Here is a 7500-nt window from a genome sequence, read left to right as displayed (position 1 = left end):
CACAACGGGTGACACCAACCCAAGTTGGTGGATCAACCATGTGTGGGCGTTTTGACTTGCCCCACCACAAAGCAAGCCAAAACAGAGGGGGAATGAAGGGACCGCACAAAATTTTCCATGGTGCAAGAGCTGGCTGCATTGAGGAACACCCCCCCCCTATAATAGCTAAATATGCAAAAGCCACTTTTGTACAATTAGATACACTTTTTTTGAGCAGACATAAGTTCTGTTTTGGGACCTAGAGAACGAATTTTCACGAGGTTTTTTGCAGGGATCCTCATAAAAATGGTACAACATTGCCTGCAAAAAATTAGAATTTTTCGACATGGGGAAGTATTTTTTTTATTTTTCCAAAGACCCGAAATATGGAAAATCGGGAAAAATGGAAAAACGTATCTAGACACCGTATTTTTGCGTGATTTTTTCCAGTCCATCCCATAATAATATCAAGAAGGTGCCCACCAAGTTTCATTGAGATTGGCCAAGGTTTCGAATTTTCATGAATTTTTTTCAAAATGCTCTATTTTCCAACATTTCAAAAATTCAAAACCACATCAAGATGGCTTGGTTTTGATACCAAACTTTCTAGACCTCATTCTGCATGCATTTGTGACACTTTCCAACCAACAAACCTCAAAAACCACCACTTTGAAAATTTCATGATTCTTGGCACACCACCAAGTCACAAAATCAAGCCAAAACACCAAAATCATGGAACTTGGCTATGCACCAACCATGCCAAGAACAATTCCTTTTGATCCCAAACTTCTCCCACATCACTTTGAAGGCATTTGTGAGGATTGAGTCCAGCCAGTTTTCCAAAACCAGGATTTTCGTTTTTCACCAAAATCACCACCAAGCCACAAAATCAAGCCAAATCACCAAAATCATGAACTTGGCTATGCACCAACCATGTCAAGATCAATTCCTTTTGATCCCAAACTTCTCCCACATCACTTTGAAGGCATTTGTGAGGATTGAGTCCAGCCAGTTTTCCAAAACCATGATTTTCGTTTTTCACCAAAATCACCACCAAGCCACAAAATCAAGCCAAAAACCAAAATCATGAACTTGGCTATGCACCAACCATGCTAAGATCAATTCCTTTTGATCCCAAACTTCTCCCACATCACTTTGAAGGCATTTGTGAGGATTGAGTCCAGCCAGTTTTCCAAAACCAACATTTTGTTTTTCACCAAAATCACCACCAAGCCCAAAATCAAGCCAAAAGACCAAAATCATGAACTTGGCTATGCACCAACCATGCCAACATCAATTCCTTTTGATCCCAAATTCTCCCACATCACTTTGGAGGCATTTGTGAGGATTGAGTCCAGCCAGTTTTCCAACACCATGATTTTCGTTTTTCACCAAAATCACCACCAAGCCACAAAATCAAGCCAAAACACCAAAATCATGAACTTGGCTATGCACCAACCATGCCAAGATCAATTCCTTTTGATCCCAAACTTCTCCCACATCACTTTGGAGGCATTTGTGAGGATTGAGTCCAGCCAGTTTTCCAAAACCATGATTTTCGTTTTTCACCAAAATCACCACCAAGCCACAAAATCAAGCCAAAACACCAAAATCATGAACTTGGCTATGCACCAACCATGTCAAGATCAATTCCTTTTGATCCCAAACTTCTCCCACATCACTTTGAAGGCATTTGTGAGGATTGAGTCCAGCCAGTTTTCCAAAACCAACATTTTCGTTTTTCACCAAAATCACCACCAAGCCACAAAATCAAGTCAAAAATCCAAAATCATGAACTTGGCTATGCACCAACCATATCAAGATCAATTCCTTTTGATCCCAAACTTCTCCCACATCACTTTGAAGGCATTTGTGAGGATTGAGTCCAGCCAGTTTTCCAAAACCATGATTTTCGTTTTTCACCAAAATCACCACCAAGCCACAAAATCAAGCCAAAACACCAAAATCATGAACTTGGCTATGCACCAACCATGTCAGGATCAATTCCTTTTGATCCCAAACTTCTCCCACATCACTTTGAAGGCATTTGTGAGGATTGAGTCCAGCCAGTTTTCCAAAACCATGATTTTCGTTTTTTCCACCAAGTCACAAAATCAAGCCAAAACACCAAAATCATGGAACTTGGCTATGCACCAACCATGCCAAGATCAATTCCTTTTGATCCCAAACTTCTCCCACATCACTTTGAAGGCATTTGTGAGGATTGAGTCCAGCCAGTTTTCCAAAACCAACATTTTCGTTTTTCACCAAAATCACCACAAAGCCACAAAATCAAGCCAAAAATCCAAAATCATGAACTTGGCTATGCACCAACCATGTCAAGATCAATACCTTTTGATCCCAAACTTCTCCCACATCACTTTGAAGGCATTTGTGAGGATTGAGTCCAGCCATTTTCCAAAACCATGATTTTCGTTTTTCACCAAAATCACCACCAAGCCACAAAATCAAGCCAAAACACCAAAATCATGAACTTGGTTATGCACCAACCATGTCAAGATCAATTCCTTTTGATCCCAAACTTCTCCCACATCACTTTGGAGGCATTTGTGAGGATTGAGTCCAGCCAGTTTTGCCAAAACCATGATTTTCGTTTTTCACCAAAATCACCACCAAGTCACAAAATCAAGCCAAAACACCAAAATCATGGAACTTGGCTATGCACCAACCATGCCAAGATCAATTCCTTTTGATCCCAAACTTCTCCCACATCACTTTGAAGGCATTTGTGAGGATTGAGTCCAGCCAGTTTTCCAAAACCATGATTTTCGTTTTTCACCAAAATCACCACCAAGTCACAAAATCAAGCCAAAAACCAAAATCATGGAACTTGGCTATGCACCAACCATGTCAAGATCAATTCCTTTTGCTCCCAAACTTCTCCCACATCACTTTGAAGGCATTTGTGAGGATTGAGTCCAGCCAGTTTTCCAAAACCATGATTTTCGTTTTTCACCAAAATGACCACCAAGTCACAAAATCAAGCCAAAAATCCAAAATCATGGAACTTGGCTCTGCACCAACCATGCCAAGATCAATTCCTTTTGATCCCAAACTTCTCCCACATCACTTTGAAGGCATTTGTGAGGATTGAGTCCAGCCGGTTTTCCAAAACCATGATTTTCGTTTTTCACCAAAATCACCACCAAGCCACAAAATCAAGCCAAAACACCAAAATCATGGAACTTGGCTATGCACCAACCATGCCAAGATCAATTCCTTTTGATCCCAAACTTCTCCCACATCACTTTGAAGGCATTTGTGAGGATTGAGTCCAGCCAGTTTTCCAAAACCATGATTTTCGTTTTTCACCAAAATCACCACCAAGCCACAAAATCAAGCCAAAACACCAAAATCATGGAACTTGGCTATGCACCAACCATGCCAAGATCAATTCCTTTTGATCCCAAACTTCTCCCACATCACTTTGAAGGCATTTGTGAGGATTGAGTCCAGCCAGTTTTCCAAAACCATGATTTTCGTTTTTCACCAAAATCACCACCAAGTCACAAAATCAAGCCAAAAAACCAAAATCATGGAACTTGGCTATGCACCAACCATGTCAAGATCAATTCCTTTTGCTCCCAAACTTCTCCCACATCACTTTGAAGGCATTTGTGAGGATTGAGTCCAGCCAGTTTTCCAAAACCATGATTTTCGTTTTTCACCAAAATCACCACCAAGTCACAAAATCAAGCCAAAAATCCAAAATCATGGAACTTGGCTATGCACCAACCATGTCAAGATCAATTCCTTTTGATCCCAAACTTCTCCCACATCACTTTGAAGGCATTTGTGAGGATTGAGTCCAGCCAGTTTTCCAAAACCAACATTTTCGTTTTTCACCAAAATCACCACCAAGCCACAAAATCAAGCCAAAAATCCAAAATCATGAACTTGGCTATGCACCAACCATGTCAAGATCAATTCCTTTTGATCCCAAACTTCTCCCACATCACTTTGAAGGCATTTGTGAGGATTGAGTCCAGCCATTTTTCCAAAACCATGATTTTCGTTTTTCACCAAAATCACCACCAAGCCACAAAATCAAGCCAAAAACCAAAATCATGAACTTGGCTATGCACCAACCATGTCAAGATCAATTCCTTTTGATCCCAAACATCTCCCACATCACTTTGGAGGCATTTGTGAGGATTGAGTCCAGCCAGTTTTGCAAAACCATGATTTTCGTTTTTCACCAAAATCACCACCAAGTCACAAAATCAAGCCAAAACACCAAAATCATGGAACTTTGCTATGCACCAACCATGCCAAGATCAATTCCTTTTGATCCCAAACTTCTCCCACATCACTTTGAAGGCATTTGTGAGGATTGAGTCCAGCCAGTTTTCCAAAACCATGATTTTCGTTTTTCACCAAAATCACCACCAAGTCACAAAATCAAGCCAAAAACCAAAATCATGGAACTTGGCTATGCACCAACCATGTCAAGATCAATTCCTTTTGCTCCCAAACTTCTCCCACATCACTTTGAAGGCATTTGTGAGGATTGAGTCCAGCCAGTTTTCCAAAACCATGATTTTCGTTTTTCACCAAAATCACCACCAAGTCATAAAATCAAGCCAAAAATCCAAAATCATGGAACTTGGCTATGCACCAACCATGCCAAGATCAATTCCTTTTGATCCCAAACTTCTCCCACATCACTTTGAAGGCATTTGTGAGGATTGAGTCCAGCCAGTTTTTCCAAAACCATGATTTTCGTTTTTCACCAAAATCACCACCAAGCCACAAAATCAAGCCAAAACACCAAAATCATGGAACTTGGCTATGCACCAACCATGCCAAGATCAATTCCTTTTGATCCCAAACTTCTCCCACATCACTTTGAAGGCATTTGTGAGGATTGAGTCCAGCCAGTTTTCCAAAACCATGATTTTCGTTTTTCACCAAAATCACCACCAAGTCACAAAATCAAGCCAAAAACCAAAATCATGGAACTTGGCTATGCACCAACCATGTCAAGATCAATTCCTTTTGCTCCCAAACTTCTCCCACATCACTTTGAAGGCATTTGTGAGGATTGAGTCCAGCCAGTTTTCCAAAACCATGATTTTCGTTTTTCACCAAAATCACCACCAAGTCACAAAATCAAGCCAAAAATCCAAAATCATGGAACTTGGCTATGCACCAACCATGTCAAGATCAATTCCTTTTGATCCCAAACTTCTCCCACATCACTTTGAAGGCATTTGTGAGGATTGAGTCCAGCCAGTTTTCCAAAACCATGATTTTCGTTTTTCACCAAAATCACCACCAAGCCACAAAATCAAGCCAAAACACCAAAATCATGGAACTTGGCTACGCACCAACCATGCCAAGATCAATTCCTTTTGATCCCAAACTTCTCCCACATCACTTTGAAGGCATTTGTGAGGATTGAGTCCAGCCAGTTTTCCAAAACCAACATTTTCGTTTTTCACCAAAATCACCACCAAGTCACAAAATCATGAACTTGGCTATGCACCAACCATGTCAAGATCAATTCCTTTTGATCCCAAACGTCTCCCACATCACTTTGGAGGCATTTGTGAGGATTGAGTCCAGCCAATTTTCCAAAACCATGATTTTCGTTTTTCACCAAAATCACCACCAAGTCACAAAATCAAGCCAAAACACCAAAATCATGGAACTTGGCTATGCACCAACCATGTCAAGATCAATTCCTTTTGCTCCCAAACTTCTCCCACATCACTTTGAAGGCATTTGTGAGGATTGAGTCCAGCCAGTTTTCCAAAACCATGATTTTCGTTTTTCACCAAAATCACCACCAAGTCACAAAATCAAGCCAAAAATCCAAAATCATGGAACTTGGCTATGCACCAACCATGTCAAGATCAATTCCTTTTGATCCCAAACTTCTCCCACATCACTTTGAAGGCATTTGTGAGGATTGAGTCCAGCCAGTTTTCCAAAACCATGATTTTCGTTTTTCACCAAAATCACCACCAAGTCACAAAATCAAGCCAAAAATCAAAATCATGGAACTTGGCTATGCACCAACCATGTCAAGATCAATTCCTTTTGATCCCAAACTTCTCCCACATCACTTTGAAGGCATTTGTGAGGATTGAGTCCAGCCAGTTTTCCAAAACCAACATTTTCGTTTTTCACCAAAATCACCACCAAGCCACAAAATCATGAACTTGGCTATGCACCAACCATGTCAAGATCAATTCCTTTTGCTCCCAAACTTCTCCCACATCACTTTGGAGGCATTTGTGAGGATTGAGTCCAGCCAGTTTTCCAAAACCATGATTTTCGTTTTTCACCAAAATCACCACCAAGCAACAAAATCAAGCCAAAACACCAAAATCATGAACTTGGCTATGCACCAACCATGTCAAGATCAATTCCTTTTGATCCCAAACTTCTCCCACATCACTTTGAAGGCATTTGTGAGGATTGAGTCCAGCCAGTTTTCCAAAACCATGATTTTCGTTTTTCACCAAAATCACCACCAAGCACAAAATCAAGCCAAAAACCAAAATCATGGAACTTGGCTATGCACCTACCATGTCAAGATCAATTCCTTTTGATCCCAAACTTCTCCCACATCACTTTGAAGGCATTTGTGAGGATTGAGTCCAGCCAGTTTTCCAAAACCAACATTTTCGTTTTTCACCAAAATCACCACCAAGTCACAAAATCATGAACTTGGCTATGCACCAACCATGTCAAGATCAATTCCTTTTGATCCCAAACTTCTCCCACATCACTTTGGAGGCATTTGTGAGGATTGAGTCCAGCCAGTTTTCCAAAACCATGATTTTCGTTTTTCACTAAAATCACCACCAAGCCACAAAATCAAGCCAAAACACCAAAATCATGAACTTGGCTATGCACCAACCATGTCTAGATCAATTCCTTTTGATCCCAAACTTCTCCCACATCACTTTGAAGGCATTTGTGAGGATTGAGTCCAGCCAGTTTTCCAAAACCATGATTTTCGTTTTTCACCAAAATCACCACCAAGTCACAAAATCAAGCCAAAACACCAAAATCATGGAACATGGCTATGCACCAACCATGCCAAGATCAATTCCTTTTGATCCCAAACTTCTCCCACATTACTTTGAAGGCATTTGTGAGGATTGAGTCCAGCCAGTTTTCCAAAACCATGATTTTCGTTTTCCACCAAAATCACCACCAAGTCACAAAATCAAGCCAAAAACCAAAATCATGGAACTTGGCTATGCACCAACCATGTCAAGATCAATTCCTTTTGCTCCCAAACTTCTCCCACATCACTTTGAATGCATTTGTGAGGATTGAGTCCAGCCGGTTTTCCAAAACCATGATTTTCGTTTTTCACCAAAATCACCACCAAGTCACAAAATCATGAACTTGGCTATGCATCAACCATGTCAAGATCAATTCCTTTTGATCGCAAACTTCTCCCACATCACTTTGGAGGCATTTGTGAGGATTGAGTCCAGCCAGTTTTCCAAAACCATGATTTTCGTTTCTCACCAAAAT

The sequence above is a fragment of the Phaseolus vulgaris genome, unplaced genomic scaffold (assembly GCF_000499845.2).
Source record: "Phaseolus vulgaris cultivar G19833 unplaced genomic scaffold, P. vulgaris v2.0 scaffold_84, whole genome shotgun sequence".
Lineage (NCBI taxonomy): Eukaryota > Viridiplantae > Streptophyta > Magnoliopsida > Fabales > Fabaceae > Phaseolus > Phaseolus vulgaris.
Note: the sequence above shows the minus strand (reverse complement) of the source record.